This window comes from Ranitomeya variabilis, chromosome 6 (genome assembly GCF_051348905.1).
Source record: "Ranitomeya variabilis isolate aRanVar5 chromosome 6, aRanVar5.hap1, whole genome shotgun sequence".
Lineage (NCBI taxonomy): Eukaryota > Metazoa > Chordata > Amphibia > Anura > Dendrobatidae > Ranitomeya > Ranitomeya variabilis.
In genome coordinates, this window is record NC_135237.1 from 91,782,761 (window position 1) to 91,801,084 (window position 18,324).

The following is an 18,324-nucleotide window of genomic DNA, read 5'->3' on the forward strand; positions in this document are numbered from 1 at the left end:
ATGAGGAGTAAGTAGACATAACCGCATACTTCCCAACTTTTACAGGACAGGAAGAGGAACAAACCATGAAGTGTTGATTGCAATAATTTTGACCATGCCCTAAGCCACACCCTAGTCACACCCATTTACCAAATTTTTCTGCCCTGGCAGAAGATGTCAGAGATGGTGGCATTCAGCAGAATCCAAGGACTGCAAGATATAGACCCAAATCTGGGATTGTTTGGCTGTATCCGGAATGATGGGGGTTAGAGATGAATGGATCGATTTATGGGACTCCAGACCCCAGCGTTCAGGTCAGTGGTACCTGGAGCCTGGATGAAAGGCCTGTAAATCTCTTACCATTTGGCATCCCTCGCATTGCTTTTGATTCACCAGGGCTAACGCAACGACATCTGTGCGTTATGCTCATCTCTGTTTGGGGCCTGTGGATTTATTTTTTGTCCAATCATTCTTGAATGCACATGCCAATATAGTTAAGGATAACGTAACTCCTGGTGGGCCCCTGTCAGCGTGGGGCCCACACTTTCTGCCCCTAGTAGCTATGCTACTGATACTGCAGGGTGAACATTGTAAAAAATCTGAATAAAAAATAATTCCAAATTTATTGCTTTTTATTCAGCCTTTTTTAAAAAAAGGTGTAAGGAAAGGTGATCAAAAAATTGTATATATACAAAAAATTGATACAATGATATGTCATGAAAACTACAGTTTTTCGCACAAAAATCAAACCCTAAAACTGCACCGTCTATAAGAAAAATAAAACGTTATGGGACTAAAAATATAGCAACCAACAAAAAAAATATATATTTTTTTCAAAAGTGTTTTTTGGTGCAAAAGAAGTAAAACGTAATAAAATTACATAAATTATAACATATAATCATAAATGTATTGACCTACAGAATGAAGATTACATATCAATTATTCTGAACAGTGAAGTGTTTTAAAAAATCTCATATATAATTTCGCCTCGCAATAAGTGTTACAACTAATAATATATCGTACATACTATTGTACCAAAGAAAACTACATCCTACCTTTAAAAAATTATCCGCACTACAGCTCTGTTAGCAGAAAAGTGTTAAACATGTGGCTTTTACAAAATGGCAACAGAGAAATAATTTTTTTTTTTTATCAAACACTGCATTCATTGGGCAAAAATAAAAAAGTAAATAAAGGATATACACTGCTCAAAAAATGGGAACACTTAAGCAACAGAATATGACTCCAAGTAAATCAAACTTATGTGAAATCAAACTGTCCACTTAGGAAGCAACACTGTTTGACAATCAATTTCACATGCTGTTGTGCAAATGGAATAGACAACAGATGAAAATTATTGGCAATTATCAAGACACACTCAATAAAGGAGTGGTTCTGCAGGTGGAGACCACAGACCACATCTCAGTACCAATGCTTTCTGACTGATGATTTGGTCACTTTTGAATGTTGGTTGTGCTTTCACACTAGTGGTAGCATGAGACGGGCTCTACAACCCACACAAGTGGCTCAGGTAGTGCAGCTTATCCAGGAAGGCACATCAATGTGAGCTGTGACAAGAAGGTTTGCTGTGTCTGTCAGCGTAGTGTCCAGAAGCTAGAAGTGCTACCAGGAGACAGGCCAGTACACCAGGAGACATGGAGGGGGCCGTAGGAGGGCAACAACCCAGCAGCAGGACTGTTACTTCAGCCTTTTTGCAAGGAGGAACAGGAGGAACACTGCCTGAGCCCTGCAAAATGACCTCCAGCAGGCCACAAATGTGCATGTGTTTGCACAATCGGTTAGAAACTGGCTCCATGAGCATTTTCTGAGTGCCCGACGTCCACAGATAGGGGTTGTGCTGACAGCCCAACACCGTGCAGGAAGCTTGGCATTTGCCACAAAACACCAGGATTGGCAAATTCGCCACTGGCGCCCTGTGCTCTTCACAGATGAAAGCAGGGTCACTGTTGTGAATTTACCTTTTGGCTCCCTCTAGTGGCTACTAGTGTTTTTACTCTGGGTATGTCTATCATCCCTTGTATTCTCACCTGGGTCGTTAGGTCAGGGGTGTTGCTATATTAGCTCCCTGGACCTTCAGTTCAATGCCTGGCAACGTTGATATCAGAGCTAATCTGTAGTGCTCTTGTCTACTGATCCTGGTTCCTGCTTGATTAAGCTAAGTCTGCTTTCTTGCTTTTTGCTATTGTTTTTGTTTGCATTTTTGTCCAGCTTGTACATAATCTGTATCCTATCCTTGCTGGAAGCTCTAGGGAGGCTGGAGTTCTCCTCCCGGGCCGTTAGACGGTTCGGGGGTTCTTGAATCTCCAGTGTGGATTTTTGTATGGTTTTTGTTGACCATATAAGTTATCTTACTACATTCTGCTATTATACACCGAAAAAAGAGATGGACATTAAAGCTAAAATTTGTAATTTATTACTGAACCATTAAAACAGTTAGAAACTGCACAAATGAAAACAAATAACAAGAATAAATATACAGAAAGTATGAAAGAAAGGCAACACTAGTGCCGCATACAAAATGACATAATAGCACCTGCTGGATACCAGATTTATATAAGTGAAGAGGAAGTGTGCCACAAGGTAACCAATCAATATAAATATTAATAAATATTGGTAATGGCACATATACACTAACATGACCAACAGGGTATAGCTACCCAAATAGGGAACAGGTACGAGGGGACAAAAGAGTGTGCATAAATGATGGAGAATATCTAACATATAGTATAACGATACACGTGAGCCCTATATGTCTATAGCACATGTGTGCAGGTACACCGGGAAAAGTCCCATAAGATCACATAGGTGAAACCGTATTAGTACTTACAAGCAATGTGGAGATGCGAACACTCACTAAATCCACCCTGTTACAGTATGCGGGAGAGAAGGAGCCCCGACGCGCGTTTCGCACTTATTGCTTCCTCGGGGGGCGCTAGTGTAAGATGAACACAAAGCTCTTTATATACATACGTTCGCAGAGTTTCAAACGGCGCTGGTCCAGGCCCGGCGCCAACCGGAAGCGGCAGAGTCGGCGTCCGACGTCACTCCCAGGCTCCCCACACTGACGCGCCAGTGGGAGGAGCCAGAGAAGCGACGCCGTATGGACGCGTATCCACGGCAACCGGCACACGCCGGCCAGGACAAGCGCACAGCCCTGAGAGCATAGAAGAGGGAAGCAGCCGTGCTAATAGTAAATACAGAGGAAAAGCCTGTATGAAGATATACACATACCTGACCGGAAAAGTGATAATTGAAGTGGAGATGGAAAAAGGTGACGAGTAAAAAAGCACAAAGTAAAACCAGTGACAGTAACCTGTGAAGAGAGAAAAGAGAAGGAAAGGGGTGTGACGTGTATAAGGCAGTAAAGGAAATATACGAAAAGTGAAAATGGATAATGAGTGTTAATATGTAATATACCTCTGCAAATAACCATGTATGGCTAATATACCCCATACATGTGCAGAAGAATATGCTAATAATAAAAACATAAATGCAAGATGTATGTGGATGCATAGGAAAAATACATGCACATAAATACATAAAAATACTGGAGAGATAATAATAAAATTATTGAATTCATACAACAAACTACTGTACCGATACCAATAAAGTGCATAATAAAGTAAAAAAACACAGAACAAAAAACCATATGTATTAAAATAGCTAATAGGCAATTATACCCATATAAATATGAATAAAAAGCCATGCAGAACAGTGCGCAAGAAATGAAAGATATGAAAAGACATAAATATAAAGTGCTTGTGCATATATATTAGAAAATATATAGTAATAAAGTAATCAGAACATAGGTGCACATTGAATTAGAATTATATATATATATATATATATATACATACATACACATATATACATACATACATACACACATATGCATAAATAATAGCAGTATGCACATACATGCACATATATGAACACACAAATGCATTAATAAATACAAGTGACGAGTGCTAAGTTCATTGCAAGAATACCTATAGCATAAATGCCAAGATAAAAATAATCAAAACACACATATACACAGTGATGATAATAAGTAGTAATAGTGCGACTAAAAGAGCAACAAAATTCCGGATCAGGGATAGTTGAAGACTCCTCAAATTCAGAAAGATTCCATAGACGCCTCCAAGAGTACCAGGGAATGCAGAGACATATGATGAGCAATAAATATAATCTATTAAATAAACAAAAAAGAGAAATATGAGAATCAGGAATAAAAACAAAAGTATAAAAACACTAGACTAAAAACAGTTTTAAATAGAAACCAAAAGGAACTATTAAAAACTATAAGAATGGGACAAAGCTGAGGACCTCATTGAGGCCTTTAGGGCGAATGCAGTCAATACGCACAATCCATTGGGTTTCTAGTTGGGCAAGACGTTTTTTCAAGTTGCCCCCTCGTCCATCCATAATAATACGGTCGATGCCACGAACTCTAAGTAATTGGCTATTACAGCCATGTTTTTCCTTGAAATGTCTGGGTATTGGCTTCAGGAATTCTCCGGCCAGGGAGGTAGATGCTGCCTTAATATCACGAATGTGTTCCAAGATCCTTATGCGTAGCTGGCGAGATGTTAAACCCACATATATGAGTCCACACGGACATGTGGCATAATATACCACATGATCCGTGGAACACGTGATATGTTGGGTTATGCGGAATTCCTTAGATCCATCGCTAGACGAGCAGGTAAAACACCGCTCCAAATTTTTGCATGCCGTACAATCCCGGCAGGGAAAGAAACCCCACCTAGGGCCCCTTGAACCGAAAGTATACTTAGAGACCTGGCCCCTATAGTGGCTGTGGGTTAACAAATCACGTAAGTTTTTATTCCTCCGATATGTCACGGAGGATGTGTCGGGAAGGCAGTTGGTAAGTATTGTATCATATTTAATGATAGGCCAGTATTTATCCAAAATTTCTTTCATCAATGTAGAGTTGTTGGAATACGTGGTTATAAATCTTACCTGATTGGATGTTTTAGGTTCATTTTTAGTCTTCAGGAGATTGGTCCGATCTATCTGAGAGGCTCTTCTTTTACATCGTCGAATTGTTCTTGAAGAATAGCCGCGATCCAAAAATCGATGAGAGATATCCTCAGCATGTTTCTGATACGCTCCATCTTCCGAGCAGATACGTTTGGCCCTAAGAAACTGTCCATAGGGAATACTGTTCTTGAGATGTCTGGGATGTGCTGATGTAGAGTGCAGCAAACTGTTGACTGATGTTTCTTTTCGATGCAGGTCACTTTGTAACAATCTGTCACTATCCCTATAAATGCGTACATCAAGGAAGTCCACGCTATCTCGGCTGTAATGGCAGGTAAGTTTTATATTAGTGTTGTTGTCGTTCAATTCCTCCACAAATTTCATCAAATCCCTTTCAGTACCCTGCCAGATTGCAAACACATCGTCTATATATCTAGACCACATAAGTATGTTAGACGAAAGATGTGTAGCATCGGTAATGAAGACTTTTCTCTCCCACAGCCCCAGGAACAGACACGCATAGGACGGCGCAAAGGCCGCCCCCATGGCTGTACCCTGGAGCTGTAGGTAGAGTGCCTCCTTAAAGATGAAAAAATTACGAGTTAATGCAAACTCAAGTAAGGATAATAACAGCTTACTAAGGTGATCATCAATGTCTGTGTTGCTCAAAAAGAAATTAACCGCCTCCATGCCGTCCGTGTGCCTAATTGACGTGTAAAGAGATTCCACGTCTAATGTTACCAGCCACATATCCGGCTCCAGGTTAATATTAGAAATCTTGGATAGAATATCCCCCGTATCACGCAAGTAAGATGGCAATGTTTCAACAATGGGTTTGAGGTAGAAGTCTAACATCTTACCAATGTTCTCTGTCAAACCCCCATTCCCGGAGACAATAGGTCGGCCCGTGGGACAAGTCAGGTTTTTGTGGACTTTGGGTAATAGATATAGACACGGGGTCCGAGGTGAGTTGGGGATTAGGCCATCTCTCAAGTCCTTAGTAATTGTTCCATCGATAAATGCTTCCTCCAAAATATCCGAAAGTTCCGCCTGAAACATAGAGGTGGGATTAAAGCTCAGCTTCCTATATGTGTTCCCATCGCGGAGCTGCCGAAATGCCTCTTTTTCGTACATCTCGGTAGGCCACAGCACGACATTACCGCCCTTGTCGGCAGGTTTAATAAGTATTTGCTTCATTGAACGTAATTCAGATAATGCCTGTCGCTGCATACGGGTCAGATTGTCGTGCTGTGCCCCCACCGGAATTTTCTTGAGGTCCTCCGTCACTACTCGGACAAACATTTCAATTTCGGGAAACAAGTTCAAAGGGGGAAAGCGTTTAGGCTTAGGAAGTGTAAACTTACCCTTCGGTGTCATAGGGGAAGATTCCTCACAGAGTTCATTTAATATGGCAATAGTTTCTTATTAATTTTGACTAATTTTAGCTTTAATGTCCATCTCTTTTTTCGGTGTATATTATATATGTTGATGGTAGAGCGCATATTTTGAGCGCCCTCTCTATAGGTTTAATAATTACATTCTGCTATTAGTGAGTGGGCCTCTCTTTGCTAAACCTAGTTCATCTCTGTGTTTGTCATTTCCTCTTACCTCACCGTTATTATTTGTGGGGGGCTTGTATCCAACTTTTGGGGTCTATTCTCTGGAGGCAAGAGAGGTCTTTGTTTTCCTCTTCTAGGGGTAGTTAGTACTCCGGCTGGCGCGAGACATCTAGCGACCAACGTAGGCATGTTCCCCGGCTACTTCTAGTGTTGGCGTTAGGAGTAGATATATGGTCAACCCAGTTACCACTGCCCTATGAGCTGGATTTTTGTACTTCGCAGACTTGCTGATATCTCTGAGACCCTCGCCATTGGGGTCATAACAGGTCACACTGAGCACATGTGACAGACGTGACAGAGTCTGGAGACGCCGTAGAGAGCGATCTGCTGCCTGCAACATTCTTCAGCATGACCAGTTTGGCAGTGGATCAGTAATGGTGTGGGGTGGCATTTCTTTGGAGGGCCGCACAGCCCTCCATGTGCTCGCCAGAGGTAGCCTGACTGCCATTAGACACCGAGATGAAATACTCAGACCCCTTGTGAGACCATATGCTGGTGCGGTTGGCCCTGGGTTCCTCCTAATGCAGGACAATGTCAGACCTCATGTGGCTGGAGTGTGTCAGCAGTTCCTGCAAGATAAAGGCATTGAAACTATGGACTGGCCTGCCCATTCCCCAGACCTGAATCCGACTGAACAAATCTGGGACATCATATCTCACACCATCCACCAGCGTCACATTGCACCACAGACTGTCCAGGAGTTGGGGGATGCTTTAATCCAGGTCTGGGAGGAGATCTGCGGTCATCTGGGAGTGAGGTACACAGGGTGAGGATTGTTGTCTCCCTCCTTCAAGCAGACCCTTAATCCTGGGACTTCTCACTGTTGTCCGACTCATTGTCACTCCATTCCCTGGGAGTGAGAAGGCCAAGGATTGAGGGTCTGCTTGAAGGAGGGAGACAACGGTGAGTGGATTTGACTCTTGGCCTCGTTTATGATGACCCAGACTGAGTATCCCTTGCAAAATCTAAAGTACACAAGATACAGCAGGGAGACTGACCGGCAGAGGAATTTTGTTAAGAATACCGTAGATGGGCCACTGACACCCAGTGGAATGACCCCAACCTTAGGAGTCAGTTTTGTCAGACCCTATCTGAATACTTAAAAAATGCATTGGCGCTGTATGAAGCTCCAGCATCGTTGGAGGCCACTATGACTCTTGCCATACTTATAAACAGATGCCTCTGGGATAGACCAGCAGTGACCCCACACCCTGTGGAACTTTCTAGGACTGAAGTTCTCCTCATGTGTTCTGAAGAACCTATGCAGTTAAGGAGGCTTCTGCCCATTATGGGTCTCTTGTGGTTCGCTGCAAAACGGGGGTGCGCTTTTACTGTGGCATAAAGGGTAATTTTATTGGGGTTTGTCCACCTATACCTAAACACCAGAAACTGTTGGAAAACTTCTGATCCTAGGTTGTGTGTATGATTACAACCTGGGCATATATATCTCCTCCACAGGTGTGTCTTAGTTTATCCAACCTGCGGGAGTGGTTATGGGTACGGAAACTGAGGCAATATCTGTCTCACTGCATAGTGGGCAGGAGCCAATATGGTGGATGCTCATTTCACTCAGATCCATGGTCTCACCTGTAGTACGCTGGCAAAGTCGATCCCCATATTTGTGATAGACTCTGCACTTCTTGATTAGGGAAGCTTTACGCAAATAGCGCATAAAGTGAATCTTGGGTACAGTAGGTGTGTGGCACCCCAGGAGTTTGGGTACCACAGTAGTGCTGCATCCCTCTTGGGGAGGGTAGTGCTATGCCTGGAGACAAGTGAGATTCCCTTTGGCAGGTTATCACACACACAACACTTTCCAAATCCAGGCCAGGAGGGGAGCTCAAAACCCTGTTTTAGGGCAGCTTCCCTGGATAAAGATCCTGGTTTGGAGGAGGAGTCAATTCAGTTTGTTCAGACAGTCTGTGAGCGAGGACAGACAGGAAAGGAGGAGAGGAGAGATTCAGGGCACAAGGGGATAGGCCTCCGAGGAGTCAGTGCGCAGAGACCGGATACCGGGAGCCCAGGGCTAGAGTGGAACTACAAGACATTTAGCAGAACCGGAGGGCATAAGATCATACAGACACTGCCCAAATTTACACCTGTGGTACAGCAGCATCTTGGAGCCTGGAGTCAACGTGTAAAGACCCGAGTAGGCACGGCTCAAGCTGCCTACCATACAGGTACCTGTCCCACGACAGGAAAGAATTAGGACCTTGCTTGGAGCACTTCAGGCAGCAGGGACTTTAGCAAGCGCAAAGTGGAAGGCTCCCAACCTGACTTGCCAAGGGGATTCCACTTGTTTCAGGGCTGTCTGGACTCCTGTGTACCTGTTGCCGGTGCCCTGGACTGTGGCCTGCCAATTACAGTAAACCAGGTAAAGACTTACAACTTGTGTCCTTTACTCAGTTACCGGCAACCGTCATCACCACCATACAACTTAGGACCCCTGGGGACCCCGCTTCACCTGTGGGAAGTGTACCATCAGTGCTGCAATAACATCTCCCAGAGGACCCCTTTAACACATCGTCAGTCCCACTATTGACCGAACACCACAGGTGGTGTCACGACAGACTTATAAACATTTTTCCCTTAAAAGACCGTTCCCCTTTAATTGGGTGCCCAGGGCCACGGACCGTGTCGCAGCCACCGTGACTTCCCCTTTAAGACCGGACCCAGTACCAATTACCCCACTGCCCTGGTGGGCGACCCAGGTGCTCTTCACAGGAAGCTCCTTTCTTGTTACCTTCTGGAAGGCCTTTCTACTCCTATTGTTTTGGGTCTTCCCTGGTTGACTAAACATAATCCAGTCATAGACTGGCAGGACAGACAGATAATTAAGTGGAGTGATTTTTGTAAGTATAAGTGCCTAATTACTGTTATCTCTAATGTCTCCACTAAAAGTATTCCATCTTTTCTCTCTGATTTTGATAAGGTATTCTCTGAAAAGGGGTGTCAAGAACTACTTCCCTATCGTGTGTATGACTGTCCTGAGAACTTGCTTCCACGTGCAATGTTGCCCAAGACCAGATTTTATAATCTATCAGGTCCTGAAAAACAGGCCATGAATGACTATATCTCTGAGAGTCTGAGAGGACATATTAGACCCTTATTTTTGCCTGTAGCTGTGGGGTTTTTCTTTGTTAAAAAGAAAGATTGAGGCCTGCGTCCCTGTTTAGACTTTCGGGAGTTAAAACGGATTACTATTTGGGACCCATATCCCCTCCCACTGATTCCTGATTTGTTCAATCAGATTATTGGGTAAAATTGGTTCTCCAAGTTGGATCTCAGGGGAGCCTATAATCTGATTAGGATTAAGGAGGGAGATGAGTGGAAAATGGCTTTTAGCACTCCAGAAGGGCATTCTGAAAATCTTGTCATGATATTTTGATCTTCTCATCCAATCTCAAGTCTTATCAGGTCCACACTGCCAAAAGTACCAATATCTAGTTTAAAAGCAACAGTATGACTGTGCTTGATTGGCCAACAATCTTGCCTGACCTTAACCCCATAGAGAATCTATGGAGTATTGTCAAGAGGAAGATGAGAGACACCAGACCCAACAATGCAGATGAGCTGAAGGCTGCTATCAAAGCAACCTAGACTTCCATAACACCTTAGCAGTGCCACACGCATTGATGCAGTAAGTGATACAAAAGGAGCCCCAACCAAGTATTGAGTGCATTTATTAAACATACATTTCAGTAGGCCAACATTTCGGATTTTAAAATCATTTTTCAAGCTGGTGTTATAAAGTATTCTAATTTACTGAAATAATTACTTTTGGGTTTTCATTGGCTGTAAGCAATAATCATCAATATTTACAGAAATAAACACTTGAAATAGATCACTCCGTTTGTAATGACTCTATATAATATATGAGTTTCACTTTTTGTACTGAAGAACTGAAATAAATTAACTCTTTGATGATATTCTAATTTTGTGAGAAGCACATGTTAGGCAGGTTTTACAGGATCAAATAGTGCAACCGGTAGTCGGAGGCACAAGTATAATAAGGAAGGATTCAGCTGCAAATAAGACACCACAAGGATGTCAGATTACAGGGATTGATGTGCTATGAATACCTCCCTAGGAGAGTAGCTAGACAGTCAGATTGCTAGGTATTGTAAAGTGTGTTGATATTATGTAGTGACTGTGTCACTGGGGGGCTTCAAAAGAATCAAAGGAACGTGATACAGTATAAGGTTAAACCTACTTTTAGGCAACAAGAAAAGTTATGAAAACCCAAAGAGTTTGGAGACATACCTATCATCATAACTCAATATAACGTGAATGCCCAAATTTTAAGCATTACTTTGAACATTACGGTGGCTCAACTCATGGTACAGTGGTTACAGGCATAGAAATTGTCCATAAACATTAGAGGAAAGGGGACTATATTAAACAGATATCTCAGGCAGAGAGCAGGTGGATTTTCCACCTAGACTCCTTAAAGCCAAAAGGACTAAACAGTGAAGTTAAACTGTTTGCATTTTATTAACCCCTCTATGATGGATATGACCCATAGGATATAAGATGGCTACAGCACTACCTGGACTATTCCTGACGAAGGAAACCGTGTATTTCCGAAACGCGTAGGAATTGGTCCTTACCGTGCCTCTTACTTCGCGGAAGTCCTCTCTGTCCTCAGATGCTGCAACAACGTAGGACTTAATTGCGGTGCTCAAACGCCAGCACACCATATTGTTATTGTTTGGAAGATATAAACACCTTTTAGGTTGCAATTTAATTATGAATACTAACTATGAATCCTAGCAGGTTCCATTGAGAACTTATACCACTGTATGGTTTCATTTATTGGTTGGCTCATACTGTATCACGTTCCTTTGATTCTTTAGAAGCCCCCCAGTAACACAGTCACTACATTTAACCAATAGACTTTACAATACCTAGCAATCTGACTGTCTTGCTCCTTTCCTAGGAAGGTATTCATAGCGCAAATTATTGATACCTCTTTTACAGGTTCTACAGGATAATAAACTATGCTAAGTTGAAGATGTGTGTTTCACCATACAGGAGGTTCAGTTCTCAGGTTTCCTAGTGTCAGCTGCAGGTTTCTGCATGGATCCTGATAAGGTCCAGCAGTCCTGGAATGGAATCTCCCAGAAAATCTGAGTGCATTACAACGCCTTTTGGGGTTTGCAAAATATTATTGGAAATTTATCCGAAACTTCTCGTCTATTGTCAAACTCCTTATTGACATGACAAGGAAAGGTACAGACTTCTCAAGGTGGTCTGACTTCGCTCAGCAGGAATTTTCTTCTTTGAAGAGATGTTTTTTCATTGCACCAGTACTCATGCAACCCGATGCTTCTCAACCATTTATTGCCAAGGTTGATACTTCGGAGGTGGGTGTCGGGGCTGTATTGTCTTAAGGGTCGTCGCGTAGTAAATGGCATACATGTGCCTTCTTCTTTAAAAAGTTGTCATCAGCCAAAAGAAACTATGACATAGGCAATAAGGAACTTTTGACCATTAAGTTGGCATTTGAGGAATGGCATCATTTTTTGGAGGAGGTAGTCCTAACTGATCATAAAAGCTTGATGTACCTAGAAATTGCTAAACATCTGAATCACAGTCAAGCTAGATGGTCTTTGTTTTTCACCAGGTTTAATTTTGTGGTCACTTACCGACCTGGGATTAAGAATGTCAAAGCGGATGCTGGCCGCTGCGGGATACAGGACTGGCCACACCGGTACCAGGGGACTTCAGATACAGGACTGACCACACCAGGACCAGGGGATACAGATTCCGTACACTTGCCACAACAGGACCAGGGGACCTCACAACTTACTAGTAGTACACCATACTAACTAATGATTCTACACATTGCTTGGAAACTCCCTAGGGGAGAGGGAGTCTGTTATACAAGATGGCTCCATGCAATTGGCTGAGAGCCATTTTGCAGGTGTACTTCTTAATACTAAAAGCCTCTCAGCAACAAGCTGAGTGTCATGACTGTTCGGCTGTCCCTAACACTAGGGGTGCCCAATTTCACTCTGCTCCCTGGATTACTTTTGATGGTGAAGGCGACTGGGCCATGTACCTTGCATTAGCTCCTGAATCCACCATCAGAGGAACAGGGGAGTAGTAGTGTACCATAATACACCAAACAGACTAACGAGGAAATACAAACAGGGATAAAGGAAAATACCAATCGTACAAATATACTCACACACGCAACAGAGATAAACACCGGGGAGTGGAGGATGGAGTAAATGTAGGAGAAGGAGGGGAATTGCACACACCCAAAACCTAGCAACAGTCTCAGATAAATCCACCAAATGCTTTCTCAAATGACAACCACAAACCACCATCTCCTAACCATGCAGCACAAGCTACCTCTGGCAGTGAGTACTAGCCAGGGTCAAGATTATATAAGAGATGGGAGTGGCTAACAGTGAACAGCTGAGAGTTTTAATGCAGGAAATCTTTCAAAAGCTTTCAACTGAGCAGATTAACCTCTACACTGCTAAAAAAAACTTGCACTGTTTAATATGAAGGTGAAGTGCTTCTAAAAAGTGTAGGAGTAGGAGAAATCAGACACTGCTGTTTTCTGGCTCCTGTCGCAGTAAACCTGTGACACTGAGGGCATTTAGTATAGAGCTGAAAGGGGACATCATGCAGGGTTGGCCGGCAGCAGCGCTATAGTGGTCATAATGTTACACCGTGTGGTCTTTTCAGAGGAAGACAAAGTATCCCACTATCGATTGCTGAATTGTCATGAGATGCAAGAGTGTGAAAAGCAAGAGAAATTAAGTGTTATTAAATTTAACTGCAAAGTGCCCATTTCTACTTAATGCAAGAGAAACCTTCGTGAAGAAACATGCCTATCATCTGATGTACATAGTTCTTATCAAGTTCATGTTCAGTAAAAACAAGTTTAATGTTGGACTTTGGTCTCCCTCAATTCATTCCCTAATGATATAGCAGCACCATGCAGTCTGCAAAGGTATATCACCCAGGTAACAAGAAGAACACACACTACCAGGACCTCCATTTTCATGTAGCAATTTGAGGCATGGAAGACGAGTACCTCTCTCACAGCTACCGTCTCGGTCCACGTTAAATACACAAAGGTGACATCTAATCATTCATTTAACAATCTATTAAATGTGTTATTATGTAGGCGCAAGGGTAAATTTGTGAAGGAGGGTAATGCAATATTTGCATGTACTGGAACATTGGGCAATTGAGGCAATGTTCCAATTGGGTCCTTGGCATCCGAGTTAGACACGGCTGTTAATACACAATTATTTATCTTCATTTCTATAAAATACATTTTTCATTATGTTTAGTCTTTGAGAAACTCTAGAATCTCTGGGAACAAGAACTGCCTGGAGAAGTACGAGCAAAGGACCTAACTGTAAAGGGTAAGTTTCCCCATTCATCTTTCTCTGCTTTGTATATGTTCGAAAGTTTCTAGTATATTATTTCAAGCACCTAAAGACTAACTATCTAAATAGATGCAAATCTGCATTGTGAATGACCAGATGGTATACAGAGATTTAACAACTATTTCCCAAACAAAACATTATTCTTATTCTTCAAGAACCTCACAAAATGCTGTGAATGATTTGAGGTTACTCTTAAGATTTATGGGCTTTATTTCTTTGGTGAACACTGGTAGGGTTTCCCCATAAATCCACTGGTTGTTTATGCCTCAGTTGACTTCAGAGTATTTTGCTAGCTATACTGACATATCTGAAGACTGAGGAATTCCCCCCTGCTGATTCTGTTTTTCTGGGATAGGTTAAACTGGCGCCTCTTATTTCGAACCATTTAAAATATAACATATTAATATCATGGCTTCAAGTTAGTTATTGAGTGCTAAATGAGATGCAATAATCATGAGGTCCACAGGAGGGTACCAGATTCCTAGTAATAACTGAACGGCTACAGTAAATGCCGCTAAAAGAAATATGGAAAATAGGGTACAATTTAGATAAACTGATTTATTAATTGTGTGATCTACTGAAAAAGAAGCATAAAGTAAGGAAAAATATCTCATAAAAATAACTCCCTTTGTCAAAGGAAAAAAACAATCACTGTGTGAGAAAAGAGCAGTAACACATTTCATGCACTATTACTCCTGTAATACTATCTTTCTCCGTGGGATTAGCTGTTAGAGCTGCCTCATGATAGCCCATCTGATTACATTTAACAAAAAACTTTTCTTCAAGTAAAATCCTGCCACTTGTTATTTCTTAAAATTAAAGTTGACAATTTACAGTTATTTTTTTTAAAGAGAACCTGTTATTATCACCTCTGACATAAATTTTACAAAGAAGTACATTTTTCCTTCTGTTATAATTCTGCACTGTACTGTCCCTCTGTTATTCCTCCTAGAAGTGTATAAATATATTGACAACTGGATTATACTGTTCACCTTATCAAAGCGGCACATCCCTACACACTTAGGTATCATTGATTGTTCGGTGTTGAAGAGGTTACTTCGCCATAGGGTACAAGTCTGCAGTCACTCTATGTGACTGCAAAGTTGTGAATCCTCACATTGTGCACAGTACGCGCTGTTAGGCTTCTCCGGTGTCGGCAAAGGAAGCCGCGGACGCGTGGCTGCAAGTATGCAATTTGCATGCCGAAAGTGACAAGCCGACTAGGCCGACTAGGCATGCTAATTGTACCTGACCTTGCTAATTCACAAGTTATTGTTGTCATTGTTGCCCGTTATGGCTATTGATGCTAAGCACCACGCTCCAGTACTGCATGGATACCGCACGCTGTGGGTCTAAAGAGGTGTATTTGATTCAGCGCTCCCAATACTGCATTGTTGAATCCTGGTGCCGTTCGTCTCTTTGAACGTTGTCACATGACTGCCCACTTACAGCACCAGACATAGAGTGACTACAGACATGTACTCCCAGACCGGACAGCCCCTTTAATCCCTCAAACATTTTGTCTGACTCTTCCATATACACGAATGCTCATTCTGCTGAAAGATTCTGTGTTCTGTACAAAAACTTCTGTCAGACATCTTTGTGGTGTCTAATCTTTTAGAGAACAAAAGGATCAGCAATCCAAAATCTGAATGGCTGGATCCTTATCTCACCGACAGTCATCTGTTGGTGGTCCCCACAGACATTAGACTTTCGTCCGAACCCTTTTGATATTGGTAGGTTCAGCAGAATTTAGCTTAATGTACATGGGGCCTTTAACGTGAGCAGGCACACGCCCCAAACTGGTAATTGTTAGGAATACCTGCTGTGGACGCAATTATCCTCCTCCGGTTTACAGACTGCTCCAACGGCCGTCCAGGCTGGGGGCAGAGCTAGTGCTCACTTGGGTGGTGCGACTACTCAAGGTGGTGCCTTGGATGTGGAAGTGGTGAGCAATGTGGGATCATGGGATGCCATGTATCCCACTGGTTTTGCGGCCTGCGAGACATGGGACGCTATGCCTACCGATTTTAAGGTAATGCAGGACGGTGCCTTGCCTGGTGTTAGCCAATTGTGGAAATGTGTTCACCGTCCTGTACAGGAGAGCAGGGAGTGGCTCCCTGGACATGACTAGGAGGAATGCATCACCTGATTCTTATGTTTAGATTTGGGCTGGCTATTTAAAGCCTGCCTCTAAGGCTGGGTTCACATTACGTTATAAGCAGTCCGTTAGACGTACTGCGTTACACCGCGGCATAATGCTGTGTAAGGAAGTCCGTTAACGCTGCCATTAAGCCCTATTTCGGGCGCATCACATTGAGTGACAGGCCCTGGGACACGGGCTGCAGCGTTTCCGGGTCCGTCACCGCTAGCGCAGATAGAGCATCTGTTAGCTCTATCTGTGCTAGCGTGATGGCATGTCGGCACTTGCGTTAACACAGCCCGTTTAAGGGTATGCACACGTTCAGGTTTTTTCGCGTTTTTTTTTCAATAAAAACACTATAAAAACTCATTAAAAATGCATACATTATGCATCCTATCATTTAGAATGCATGCTGCATGTTTTGTGCACATGGTGCATTTTTTCCGCAAAAAAAACGCATCTCGGTAAAAAAAAAGCAACATGTTCATTAATTTTGCGGATTTTCCGTGTTTTTCCTGCAATTCTATGCATTTGGAAAAAAACGCACCAAAAACACACAAAAATGCGTCAAAAACGCATCAAAAACGTGTCAAAAACACATGAAAAAACGCGAAAAAATGCATGCGGATTTCTGGCAGAAATGTCCGGTTTTTGTCAGGAAAATTTCTGCAAGAAATCCTGACTTGTGCACATAGCCTAACGCGTGTGTTGAATGGGCTGCTTTAACGCAATGTGAAGCTAGCCTAATTCAGTTCAGTGCTGTTTATTCTGTTCCCTTGCGTCCTTGTGTAGGTGTATGGTGAGCGCTTCCTGGTTGAGCTCTGGTTACTTCTCAGTAGTTGATAAAGGTTGCTATTGGTTCTTCTTTATTAGCTATTGGCCCATGGTTTCCTTTTGGTTTTCATTTGGGTATTTTGCTAACTTGGATTTACTCTTGTACCAGACGCCAGCTATCCTTCTATAGCAGTCTGGGAAAAGGCTTTGTAAAGCCCCCCTTCTCTTCGAGAGTGTGTGAAGAATATCCCAGCCTTAAGGGCTTGCCTAGCAGTGGTGGCTTGCGCAAAGTGTGTCTGTGACTGCTCTTTTGCTGGTCCGATGCGAGGCACTGCAGAGGAGCTATTCTTGAGCATAACAATAATGATTTTTTAGTTTATTTGTCAATTATACAGAAAGTGACACATTGCAGAATGAGGGTCATCTTACCTACCCTTCCCCACTGCAGTATAGTGCTGTCACAGACCAGGCATCAGTGATTGGAAACTAATGGTAATTATATCATTTGAACCTCAATTGAAACATTCCTGTTTTGCCTACAAGTCTTTAGTTAACTGCAAGCATCTAGTCATTGTTACTTCACCAATTATCTGGTTTCCTAACTTCTGGATTGATCTTTTTCTGTCATGTGTTTTCTTGAATTCTTGGTTTGTTCTCTAACAAATATAGGCAACAGAACTGAAGGAGGTTGAGGGACTGAGAGCGGCTACAAGCAGGTAGGGTCTGCACTAGAAGACCACGGGACCAATTTTTTTCAAGATTGCTTTTAATTAGAGCAAAGTAAAATTGCATTGCATGCTTCTCCAGTTCATATGAGGCATAGGCAATGAGATTATTGAGTCTTTCACATAGGGTCCTCTAAAAGAGGTTATTTCATTGCTGACAGATGGGTTCAGACACTTTGATCTAAATGTGTGTAAGGTACCTCCTGATTATTTATATGTGTAATATTATTATTGGAATTCATGTTTATAATATTTGCAGAATGCTGGTGCATAGAGTTTATATATATCTTTATATTGCAGCCACAGCATACTGGCACCTGGCACTCATTTATAGGGAATCTATCACCAGTTTTTTTCCAGCTCATCTGAGAGCAGCGTGATATAGGCAAAGAGATCCTGATTCCAATGACGTATCTCTTAGATTACTTGGTGCAGCAGATCTGACCCAAATTTCTTAGCTGAGAATGCATCAGAGATGAGAAAGTTGCCCCCGCCAGGCTTTCTAGGTACATTGTCTATAGACAGTGAGCTGCTTATCACAGGAGGGGGCGTGGTCGGATGACATGGCAGGAGGCAGCTGGTCTGTGTACTGATAATGTCCTAGTGAGAAAACCTCCATTGTCAGGTAACAACAGCACACAAAA